Genomic DNA, 13194 nt, shown 5'->3' with positions numbered 1-13194 from the left:
ATATGCATAACTGAATCACTTTGCTACACAGCAGAAACTAACACAACATTGTAAATCAACTATACTTAGTAAAAATAAATTTTAAAAAATAAAATAAAATTAAGGACAAAAACTGTTGAAGAGATCAATTACACAAAGAAATATTCTTTATAACATTGATATGCACAGACTTTATATACAGTAACAATAATATTTAACCTTTCATTGATAGCTAAATAAATGACTAGCATTATTGTAAAAGCTTGTATTAACACTTTTAATCCTCTAGTATATATTATCATTATCTCAATTTTTCAGATGACGAAACTGAGACATGAAAAAAGTTAAGCAAATTTCCAAGAACAAAGAGATGATGATTGGGGATCCATAGTTTGAACCCAAGCATTATAGATCTAGACCCATGTTCCCTATGACAGCTCATCATAGTTATTAACTTGATACTTTAAAACTATGCTTATACTGTATACTTATACGCTGGCTCCATCATTAAGACTAATTTTTTTCCAAAGGAATTTTTTATTTAAAAATAATTTCTTGGAGTTAATGTCAGCAAAATGACAGACTGGAAAACTCCAAGCTTTCCTTTTGCCATGGAACCATCAAAATCATCAGAAGTTGGTTGAACTAAGTTTATAGAACCATGGAAAACATGTGCGCATGCTCACAAAAGTCCTGAGAATACCCTAGGCTTTCACCTTGAGCCGATCCATAGGCTCACAGCATGCCCAGCTAATCTGTAGAGGACTTCCCTAGCAATAAGCCAGTATTATGACATCAATACCATAAAGTGGAGAAGGGCAGAGCTGTGTAAGACTAGAGTTTTTGAATGTAACTGAAGTTTGTATCAATTCAATTTTAATTGAATTGCAATGACATTTTTTGAAGAAATATAAAAATCCAAGCTAAAATTCTTATGGAATTTCAAGAGACCCTAAATAGACAAAATAATCTTGGAAAAGAACAAAGTTTGAGGATTTATATTTCCTGGTTTCAAAAGTTACTATAATGCTATGATAATCAAAACAATGTGGTATTGACATAAAGACAAAAAACAGACACACAGACCAACGGAATAGAATAGAGAGCCCAGAAATAAATCCTCGCATACACAGTCAGATGATCTTTGACAGGATGCCAAGACTGTTCAATGCAGAAAGTGTAGTCTTTTCCACAAATAGTGTTGGGTAATATGGATATCCACATGCAAAAGTCTGAAATTGGATCATTACCTTACGTCATATACCAAAATTAAATCAGTGGATCAAAGATGTAAACATAAGTGCTAAATCACTTAGAAGAAAAACATAGGAGGCTTCGTGACATTGGATTTGGCAATGATTTCTTAGATATGACACAAAAAGCACAGGCAACAACAACAAAATTAGAAAAATTGGACTTTATCAAAATTAAAAACTTTTCTGCATCAAAGAACACTATCAAGAGGGAGAAAAGACAACCCTTAGAATGAGAGAAAATATTTGCAAATTGCATATCTGAAAAAGGTTAACATCCAGAATATGCAAATAACTTCTACAATTTAGCAAAAATAACAACAGAAAAACAAGTAAACTACCTAGTTGAAAAAATTGGCAAGGAACATGAATAGACATTTCTCCGAAGAAGACAACATTACTAGTCATTAGGGATATGCAAATAACCACAATGAGGTATCACTTCAGACCCATTAGGATGGCTATTATAAAAGAAAGAAAGGAGAGAATGAGATGGAGAGAGAAAGAGAGAAAATAACAATGAGGATATGTAGAAATTTGAATCCTGTGCATTGCTAGTGGGAATGTAAAATGGTGCAGCTGCTGTGGAAAACAGTACGGCAATTTCTCAAAATATTACAGCAGGTATTACCCTATGATCCAGCAATTCTACTTCTGGGTATATACACAAAAGAATTTAAAACAGGGACTTGACCAGATATTTGTAAGCAATTTTTATAACAGCATTATTCACAAGAGCCAAAATGTGGAAACAACCCAAATGTTCATTAATAGATGAATGGATAAACAAAATGTACTGAACCATATGGTGGAATATTATTCAGCCATAAAAAGGAATGAAGTACCAATACATGTTACAACATGGATGAATCTTGAAAACATGATGCTAAGTGAAATGTGCCTGACACAAAAGGACATAATTGTATGCTCCCACTTATATGAGGTACCTAGGTAGTCAAATTCATAGAGGCAGAAAGTGGAATAGCAGTTACCAGGAGCTGGGGGGAGGGGAAAATGAAGAATTGTAATTTATGGACATAGAGTTTCAGTTTGGGATGATGAATAGTTCTGAAAATGGGTGATGTTTATGATTTCACAATAATGTGAATATACTTAATGCTACTGAATTGTATGCTTAAAAACAATTAAAATGGTAAATTTTATCACAATAAAAGACAAAAACAAAAAAGAAAACTTCCTGATTTGATGTGCTAGACAACATGACCAATGATTTGTTATCAATTAGTCATATGTTTGAAATTGACAAAAAGGTTACAGTACCCAGTAAGTTCCCATCTTACTGGGTGTGCAGATGTTCATTTAGCTTTAAAGAATACAAAGCAGGAAATAACATTCAGCCAAAGAGAAGCTGAATGGGAGATCTCACATCTTAGTGTAGCTTCCTTCCATGCTCTTCCACTGCAGAGGACATGCTTAGTTGTAAGACATGAGTTTTAGACAAGTGAGCCCCCCTTCAACACAGAGTGCACATCCTCTCCATCTGTGTTTATTCACCTTCTATATCCCACATAAGAATGTGCACCAAGTAACATGTTCCCAGTGTAACTCATCAATCAAGGGTTTCACTAAATCTGTTGATGATGTTCTCCATTATCCCTACTCACTTGTCTGGGAAACAGTATTAGAAGAAGATAAATCCAGGTTCATTTGTTCAAATGTTTCTGTGTTTGGGGTACAATTTCATGCCAGCTGCTCACCCTTTACCTACAGATGCTATTCCAGATGTTTGACTCTGCCATAGGTTAGATCCTCCAATTACGGAGCTAAACATAAAGCCCATCGAATACAATTTAGCACTTGGTTTTGTAACGACATTTTAAATAGCTTTTGCTTGTCAGCAACAAAATGAGTCAAATCAGCCATAGCTAGGCACCAGATAGAGGAAAGCCACACAAGATGGGCAGGTGCTCTGTGACAGAACTAGCTGCAAGCCATGGGTGGGTTCCAGACAGGTAAACCAAAAAGCTGCAAGATGGGAAGACAGGAAGGCACCACAGCAGGCGACAGACACCTGTACAAGCAGATAGACCTTTTGAGTCAAAAGTTTAGGTAGGTAGCTGGCAGGATGACAGGATGTGGCAATGAGAGATTGACTACAGGTAGTTTGAGAAGCTTGAACACTAGTTATCAGGTAGGAGTTAGTAGTGCTCATATCAGGGGTCTGGGTTTCTGAAGAAGGTTCTGGGAAGACTAACATGTACAGGGCACAGTCCTTGCCTCAGAAGGACAGTTTATTAATGCTAGAACTCTTATTAGACTATCCACAGATAAAAGGACAAATCAGGATACCAATTCCTAGAATTGAGGCCCAAATCAAGATAAAGAACATCAGTAAGACAGTTAATGCTTAGTAGATAAGCTGATGACTTGTACTTTAAATTCTCCTCAACATGATGGAAATTTGTCCTTGCACTAAGAAGGGGCTCTTAAAAATGAGGGTTACACATTCCAAGTGTGGTAATGATCCAGACCTTCTATTTGTGTGGAGCAACCTCCATCATTGTTATCATGTTGTTGATATTTAACTTCTCCTCTATGTTAAGAGTCACTCACAGAGCTAACTGGCTGTTCAGGAGGACCTAACTAACACTGGCTGATTCTTAAGTGAACTCAAAGAGAAAGGATGTACATGTTGGCAAGAGCAGGAAAATGTACACTTTCATGCACTTCTTATCATAGAATTAATTGATACAAGATTTTCATAGGGCAGTTCAGCAGTAACTATCAATGTTAAAATCACTATTTAATCTAGAAATTTCACACCCAAGCATCTTTCCTGAAGATTGTACAAAGATACAAGTCTAGGGGAAATAATTGAAAATTTATTTGTTAAAACCAAAAATTAGAGGCCCTACATCATGTAGCTGTGATGATAATTAATATTAATATTTATAATACTTATAAAGTGCACAGAATAAAGTCAGCACATAGTGAATGCTGGTTGAATAAAATACACATGTCCTTAAAAAGCAGAATGGTTATTATAATATTGCCTTATTTAAATAATGGTATATATGATGCTCTTAAAAATAATGAAGCATATATTTCATAAAGATGTCATTGAGTACAAAAGTAGTTTATAAAACCATGTATGGTATGATTACATTTTTATAAATATATGTACATGAAATATGTAATAGAATATGTAAAAGACATACAAATATAAAGTATTTTTGTTAATTATTTTTATCAAATGTCACACATTTGGGTATTATGTTGAGAAAATTATTAATCGATTTTGAGATAGGAACAAAGAATAAAATTCCTAGCATTGCTTTTATTTCTCTGAAGGGCTAAGAGGAAAAGACTATGTATGCTTAGCATATAATTCATAGGTACCGTGGTACTAGATAAGTCTCACTGAGCCTCAGGAGAACCAGAAACCTTAGAGCTCTAAGAGTGGCACTGTAACTGGAGAGAGTCTATGAGGTTGTTGAGGACATTATTTAAATCAAAGCATTTACCACCATCTCCGAAAGAAGCTAACAACAAAAGGCTCAAGGTTTCTGAAGACATTCCTATTTTCTTAGTCAAAGAAAAGCACAAAACAAAGAATTTCCCAGATGAGAAAGACCAGAGGTTGGGCTGACACTGGGAAAGTGTTTGTGCGAGTACTGGAGATTGAGGAGTGCTCAGAAATTCTTTTTAATTTCCTTATTTATTAAGGTTTTTTGTTGAAGCCCTGACTCTACAAAGGAAATTTCCTTTATGTAAAGTAAAAGTCAACTTTCCAATTTTAGACGTTTTCCCTGAAACCTAATTTTGACTATTCTTTTTCATCTCACATCTCTTTCTAACTCTGTGTTACTTCCTCACTGTGTTATGTAAAACTTAAATTGACTGCCTCATGTCTTCTTATACTGAAAACTCCTTGGAGTAGTGACTGTAAATTATATTTCACATCTTCATCATAGTTTATAAGGACAGCATTTTGCATATTATGGGTTTTCTGTAAATTCTAACTAAATGTGTAAATAAAATTCAGCTTTAATGTGATTAAACAGCAGTGATAAAGGTCCAGTCCTAGTGATGGGTGGCATGATAATTATTTTTATTATTTTCTACTGTAATAATCACCAGAATTTTAATGCAATTAGAAATCTAATTATTTATAACTGAAATGCCTGTTGTCCATTAACATACTCATCTGAATATATTTAGATTTCCCCAGTGTGTTATTTTTACTCTCACAATTTAGGCCTAGAAAAACTTTATAAGGTACAATTAATTTTCCTACCCTAGGGTGCTAAAGTCTCTTTTGTACATGAAGTTTGTATGCCTAGAAACTTCAAAGCTTTGCTACCCAATTCTGAGCTTTTGAAAAAAGTAGTACATTTAGTTTCAAACTTTCTCCTGTTTATTTCTACTAGAGAGCTATTACAACTTCTTACAAATGGCAGAAAACTATAACCACCATTAAATATTGAGAAAAAGTTTTACTGCAATTAAGTAAAATTGAAGTATATCTTTTTTAAAAGCCTCAAATATTAATGAGACAGACTTAAAATTCAGTTCAGGTAATGATCAGAGTCAAAGTAATGATCAGAGTCAAAGTAATGTTACGTGCTAAGAGCTTTATGCAAATATCTGGCCTTTAGAAATGAATGAAAACCATAAATGAGGAATAAATAGTTTTAACTCCACTTACACATTCTCTTTTAACAAGGTGACATAATTTGTATTATTGTTTTAGAATTCACTTCTTAATAGTAGATATCTAGCAGCTCATACTTTCACTTCTCATTACACTTTGTTACCCACTCCAATTGCTTCACGATTCAGTGTCTTCTCAAAAATCACTCCTCAGAAGTCACAATGAGTCTAAGGTAATTGTATCTAATGGTTCCACAATGATCTGAGTTATATCTCCAAGACAATTTTGCTCTTTGATGCCAGCTTTCAATAACATTTCCTTGGCTTCTAACTGCAGTAGTTTTTAAGAAGTTGCATTTTTCCCACAAGATCTAATGACCTCTAAGTCCACTTATGCAACAAATATTTCTAACTTTTGTTTAACAGCTTCTAACAATGGGAAAGATTCTTCAGAAAAAAAAATCAATGGCAAAAACAAAAAAAACTTAGTGAGGCTTATTCTGAAAATTCTGGTTCTCATTGTGGATATAATCTTGGTAATATTTGGAAATGTTAAAATGGGAGATAAGACTGTCTTTTCAACTGAGTCCCCCTTTTATTTTATTCCTATTCCCCATCTCCCAGTGTTGTAGTTTATCTTTCATATCCACTTGTGTATGTGACTCACTGACCTATAACTAGTTAATCCTAAGTGAGTGATTACTGTGTCATCTTTGCTTTGACCCTGTTGTTATAACTTCTAAGACAGGTCAGTTACCACCCAATTCTATCTTAAACTGGTCACTCTCTATTAATTTTCTAACTGAAATAAAATACAGAGATGTTTTAATTCTCATCAGGTCCTTTTATAGCTTAGTTACATGTTAATGTTGGACAATATAAGTCATTATTCTGAACTAGTTTTTTTTTAATTTTGTATATGATGTTTATTAACAACAAATATAGTTTCTACCACCATGTATGTTGGATACTCGTAGAAGTGGATCCAGATTTTCTGGGACTTGAAGCTTAAATAAGTATGGGGTCTTATTAAAGTAAAAGAACAAAAAATATAAATAAAAAGTAAATATAAATGTGAGGGTTATTTTGAGTGGATAAAGAAATATAATAAAAAACTATGATTTATTGCAAGCATAAAATCCAGAAAATAATTATTTGTCTCTAACATACTTCTAGGATTCATTTTTCTACTTTTTTTTTTTTTTGCTGTAAATCTTTGGTTGCCTTTGGATGGGACAATCATTTTACAATATCTTTTTTCTGAGGAGACTATAAATGTAGTTCAACCTTTCCTCTAGAGTACCTGATAGAATTTATTATTATTATCATTAGTTGGGATGCATCAAATCCCCATACAGACTTACTTTGTGCTTATAATAATACTATAGCTTTTGGCTCACAAACTCATGAATTGTGATAAGTTCTACTGTGTATGATTTCCTATCAAAAATAAAAGTAATGCATTGTGTATTTAAAATTATGTGTGCATTAAAATTACATATTCCTGACAGAACTTAGGCTCTTAGTTGGCATCTTTAAGAACCTTATCCTTTGCTTACAATTTTATGCATTTGATAATAAGAAAAAATGTCTACATAGTAGCTTATGGTTCCATACATTTCAGATCTTATTTCATCTCTACTTCCCACAGAGTTCCAGTTGTGTCTGCTACTGTTGAATGTTATCAGATTGCATAATGACTCCAAGCCCTACACTTCTGGGTCTTGACTGGAAGGAGTCCTCACAGTGGAAGGTAGGTATATTCCTGGAAGCCAAGGCTACTCTTAGACAGCTGCACACCGCACAAATATATCTCACTCAACCCAAACTAAAAGTATTCTCAATTCAACATCCCTTAATTGAATCTTAAACACGCCTATAGACCCAAGTAACATTGTAGAAGTTATAGTAGACAGAGAAGTGGACTTAACTGATTGGAGCAAAAATATCTTAATTTTGAAAATTTGGCAAACACATATAACCATGAGAGCCCAGTTCTATGGCCCATTCCAGTATGCTGAAAGTGATATACTGTATACAAGTGAGTTTTATTTTAAATTACCTCTGAGTATACAAAATATTTTAAGAAGTTGTTTGGCCATTTCACATGATATCTCATTTTATTTTCTCAATCAATCCTGAAATTTTGGAAGTATCCCTATTTTACAAGTAATAAATTAAAGACTCAGTTAAGTTACATGAGCCCCAAGATTCTACAAGTGGTAGATGGCTAAAGCAGAATTTAATTCAGGTCTATATTTTTCTAAAGCCCATATTAGGCTATTTATAGAGGTTAGTCATAGACATTAGTGGACAAAGTAGCTGATGTTTCATAAAAAGCAAATTTCTGAGCTTCATTCCAAGGATCTTAGGTTATTTTGATGTAGGTGGAATGAGGAGAGCTCACTGAGAAACTCTGTTTTGCATCATGCTGCTCTGGTATCTTCTAATTCCTTAATCTTTATTAAAATTAATTATGAACCAAGCATTCACATTTCTAGTTGGAAACTGTCACTGGTAACCTTGATCAGACGTAAAAATCCTTGATCAGAACTTGTTTCATCCATGAAAAAAATATAATCTCGAAGACAGCCCAAGAAGAATCTTGATTCAGGCATTTTTAATATATATCTCCTTGTTTGTAAGCAATCTTAATGTCATTATCAGGTCTATATTTACATATAATTAAGTTAGCCTTAAAACATCTTCACGTACCTTTAGCCTTTATCCATACAAATAGTCTCCATCTTGATCCACGAAGCAAGTCTTCAGTTATTTCTAAGTCCTACGGCCAACAAGAGAGGAGAAGCTGACTCCAGACAGTAGGCTTCCTTTCAGTCAGGGAGTTGATTCTGGAAGAAAGCAGTAGAAGGAAAATTGCAGGAAGATAAGCCAATGAGATGAAAGGGCTTTGTAGCTACATGAATGAGAAAAGCTGGGAGATGGACACAGGTGAAATTCATACTAGGGAAGCTGCATTTAGCATAAGGTTTTTTTTTTTAATCTGCACAGTATTTACAGCTCAGTCACATTGCAAATACCTCTGTGCTCACTGCTTACGTTTATTTTTAATTGGGCAGGAGGCAATCTGGACTAGATATAGGCATATTTGCTTGAGAGTGGAAAGCTATAGAAACACTTCTGCCCCAACTGGCCATGTGTTTTCTGACATAGATGAAAGCAGCCTATGTAATCCATCTAAAGAAACTTTCCCTTTTGTAAGACCAAGCACTCATTCACACACATTATTTTCTTGAAATGTATTTTTATTACATTACAACTTTTTCACCATTATTAAAAACACTTATTAAGTTTTTCTATTCAAAGTAATATGTTGGCAGATGTATTTCTTGTCCTCCAGGCAGATTTAGCAATTGATTAAAACTATATGACTTTACATCTGTCTCTTTTCTTCAATTATACTGATGGCCATTTTGCATACACTCAAATATAAACTCTTAACAAACCAGATCAGAGGGCCTGTATACCATCTTTCTATATCTGGTGGGTTTTACCAATAGCACACAGTGAGTCAAGAAATAATGAAGCTTTTCTGTAATAGTATACTGTAATTCTGTACGGCTCCCACTGAGGTTTTATATGCCTAGTTAATCCAAAGCAAGGATGACCCCAGTGCAGAATATTAAAAAAAAAAAAAAATCACAGAAAATTTATTGGACCATTTGATCTCCTCTGGATTTTTACAAAATCAGCTATTCGACAAGATAAGATCCTAAATCTACAGACTCAAAGTAGTTACAAACAAAGCCACCCCTCACAAACATATTCTGTAGTTAATATGCTGTACTGATGGCTACACAGCGTTCAATTTTCTATTCCATATTGCCAGATACAAGAGGTTTTGAAAATTCACACAGTCGGTTTTCAAACAACCCCGATTTTTGTCAAGTTTAATTTACAGGAGTAAACTCCAAGCACGGACTAGAATTGATCAACATTCTTTTGGCACCAACTTCAGCAATAAATGTAAAGGCAAACAGCATGCACATATACATCTACAAAGGACAGAAGCACCTGCTCTCCACGTGCAAAAGAGAGTACTTTAAACCCAGGTCAAGGATACAGAATGTGATTTACAACTGACTACATCAATTTAATGCATTTTTTTCCTCAGGAGAGAAGAGAATATAGTGCAGTTAAAATAACAGTTTTTTAGAACTAAACTCTAAAGGTCTCTTTAGCAATGTCTATCATACTGTTCCAAAGTTAATCGAACCATCAACAAATATTTATTGATTAATATTAATAAATTTATTTTTAATATTGTATCAATTTATTATTCATGTACGATGGGCTCTGGGGATATGCAGGGATATGCCATCTCAAAATATGCCACTTTGACAAAAGAATTATTTTGAGCTGAAGGCATTTGAGTTGCTAAGATCTCTTATTTTCCTAAAAGCAGAACCTCCCCAAAGAATTCAGTTGTCATAAATCCCCTCTCCAAAAATTCTATCCTTGGAGATAAGAAGGAAAGAAGTCACCACTAAACCCAAACAAATGTCAAAAAACTATCATAGAGCCTATCTATTTTCCAAGGTCACATTATCTTTCAAAAAATTCATTTTTGTTTCCGTAAGTGCCCTTCCCCCACACTTCTAAGTTATTTGTTCTCACAGAAGTGCCCTCTGCCTGTCCCTTTCCCCAATAAGATAGTATACAAGCTCTCGAATCTCAATGCTCCTTTGACTATTCACTTCTTTTTGTGATGCCCCCATGCATGTAAAATTAAAAATTAATAACTGTATATGCCTTTTCTCCTATTAATCTGTCTGTGGTCAGTTTAATTCATAGTGCCCCCTTCCTCCCCCAACCACTGAACCTAAAAAGGTAGATAAGTTCTTCCTCCCCTACAGTTCATAACTATACTGTATTCTACTAAGAGTGTTCCAGTTAAACATTCCTGAATTATCTTTATATGACTCACATTCTCAGAGCTACCTGGGTGAATAAGGAACAGAAGAACCTGCTATGTAATTGAATTTAAGAACCAAACACACACACACACACACCCTCAGATTTATTAACTACTGTGCCCTTGTATAATTCTCTTAATTTAACAAATTCTCAGTTTTCTCTCTGTAAAGTAAATTATTGCCCAAGATTAATGCATTCTTCAAGATGTTAATAGGTATTTTGTAAAATAAATAAATGAATATAGGAGATGAATGGAGTTGTAGTTAAATGCGAGAAACACTGGGGAAATAAAGTTGAATATATTCATTACAATATGATATTTCAGCAACTGAAATATCCTAATATATATTTTGACTCTCTTAGAAATGTTCAGTGTCCCAAATCAATCCAAGGAACAATCCATATTGATGGAGCTAAGAGTCCCTTTTAGCTTTTGCCAACTACAAATTGGCACTTGCCATCTACCTCTACAAGGAATAAATCATGAGCCACTTCAGTCTGCTGACCCCTTCAAGACCCCCTGAAAGGAATTCAGGGCGGAGATCAGGAATGAGGTACTCTGTGCCCTGGGAAAAACTGGCAGAACAGGGCTTCAGATAGATATTTTCAGGAGAAGATTTTATGAGCCCAATTCTTGCATCTCCTCGTATCTAGAAAAGCACTAAAATCATTAATGATGACATGTGCCCCTTGTGACTGGCAGCAAGCCTCTGCCAAAACGTGTGCTTGACTGCAGGAACCACGCACCCCCCCTTCACTAAAGTCATGTATAACACTGACCCTCCCCTCTACCTCTTTGGGGAAGTTTCTCAGAGCTATCTGAAATGCCATCTCCCAGGCTATAGTCTTCATGTTGCCCCAGATAAAACTTAACTCAGAACTCTCAGCTTGTGCAATTTTTTTTTCAGTCAACACTTTTAAAATGCATAATTTTATAAAAGTCCAAGTCAGTAACTTAGATTCATGGGAATTTGCTTGGCCTGCTTTATGAAACTAATCTAATCATGCCTCACATCAAGGTGAATACAAGAAAAATGGAATGACCTGAACTGCACTGAAAATATTAACACACTCAAAAGATGCTACATAATTCTTTTAATTTTTTCTTTTAATTAAAATATAAATAAGATTAATTTTTAAATTAACATGTACTACTTTATAACATTCTATCTATGATGAATTATTTCTTAGTTTAAACTCTAACATATAAAGAAGACATACAGTCCAATATTTTTTAACACTTAGTGTAGACAGCTACAACAAAAGACCAATGAAAGCGTCAACCTAACCTGATTTTGCGGTAGAGAACTGTTATCATTGCATTACTCTAATAATGATGATAACAATAATAGTCATTTTATATTAAGCTTTATCAGTTAGATACTGTTAAAAGTTTTGGATGTATTTCAATTTTGAAACCAAATCCCCCTAAAGCTGAGTTCCCCTACCTAGTTTATGATTAACCTCTCTGTCCAAAACTTTATTCCCTTTCTTGTCCAGTCCCTGTTCCTCTCAGGATTGAGAAGTATCAAAGAAAAGGGGGAATTGAAACTGAGCAGGATCCTGTCCCAGGTACAAAAGCCCCTCCATGTCCCCTGTTTCTTGTTTGTAGAAAAAAGGCTTTAGTCTCTTAGGCCTTCCCTGAGTTCCAAAGAGCAGACTCAAGCAGTTACTAATTAGAGAAGTGAAGGAATGCAGACACAAAAGAAAAATAGTGAAGCAAGAAAAGTAATGATAGCTTAAACAGTTCAGTGATAAGGCAGAGTCACAGAACTCCTAATTCCCCCTCAGAGATATACATAACAATCTGACATATACCTTTGAGTTGTTTTGCAGAAGTTAAGATGCCCACCCAGTGGAGAATGTTGACTACATGCTGACCACAGCACAGCACATAGACCCAAGACTGGTTGGAACCAGAAGGTTGATGATTAAGATTTCCGAAACATCACCCTATTACCTCATCACAAACCAATGAAGAATGTCCATGAGCTGATCATGGACTCTCAGCCCTAAAGCTGCCTGAAATGTCCCCTTGCCTGAAAGTCATCAGGGAGTTGGGTCTTTTGAGCATGAGCTGCCTGTTCTCCTTGCTTTGCACCCTGTAATAAATGCTGCACTTTCCTTCACTAAAACCTGGTGTCAGTAGATTGGCTTTGCTGCACATCAGGAGAGCTGACCTGAGTTTGGTTTGGTAACAATCTTAATTCTTACACATGCCCTAAGAGATAGATAAAAATTTTATTCTAATAAAAAGCTAAGTTTTAGAAATGTTAATGTACTATAAGGGAGGAAAGAAAACTCTTCCTCTACCTTTCTAATTTCAATGGCTGGGACATCAAAGTGATAAAAATAGATAACAAGAGAAAAAAACAGATTTAAGCACGTGCATACACACAGGAATTCACAA

The 13194-nt window shown here is 34.7% G+C and overlaps 1 long non-coding RNA gene across 1 annotated transcript in view; it reads right to left on the bottom strand.

Annotated features, from left to right (window-relative positions):
* LOC308621684 overlaps window positions 1-13194 on the bottom strand; it is a 368756-nt gene that overhangs the window by 317192 nt on the left and 38370 nt on the right. The window contains exon 2 of the long non-coding RNA XR_014016497.1: window positions 8562-8698. This is a non-coding gene — a long non-coding RNA (uncharacterized lncRNA). The remainder of the gene's footprint in view (window positions 1-8561; window positions 8699-13194) is intronic.

Source organism: Mesoplodon bidens, assembly GCF_964165515.1.
Source record: "Mesoplodon bidens genome assembly, chromosome: 8".
NCBI lineage: Eukaryota > Metazoa > Chordata > Mammalia > Artiodactyla > Ziphiidae > Mesoplodon > Mesoplodon bidens.
This window is presented reverse-complemented; position numbering and strand designations above follow the sequence as displayed.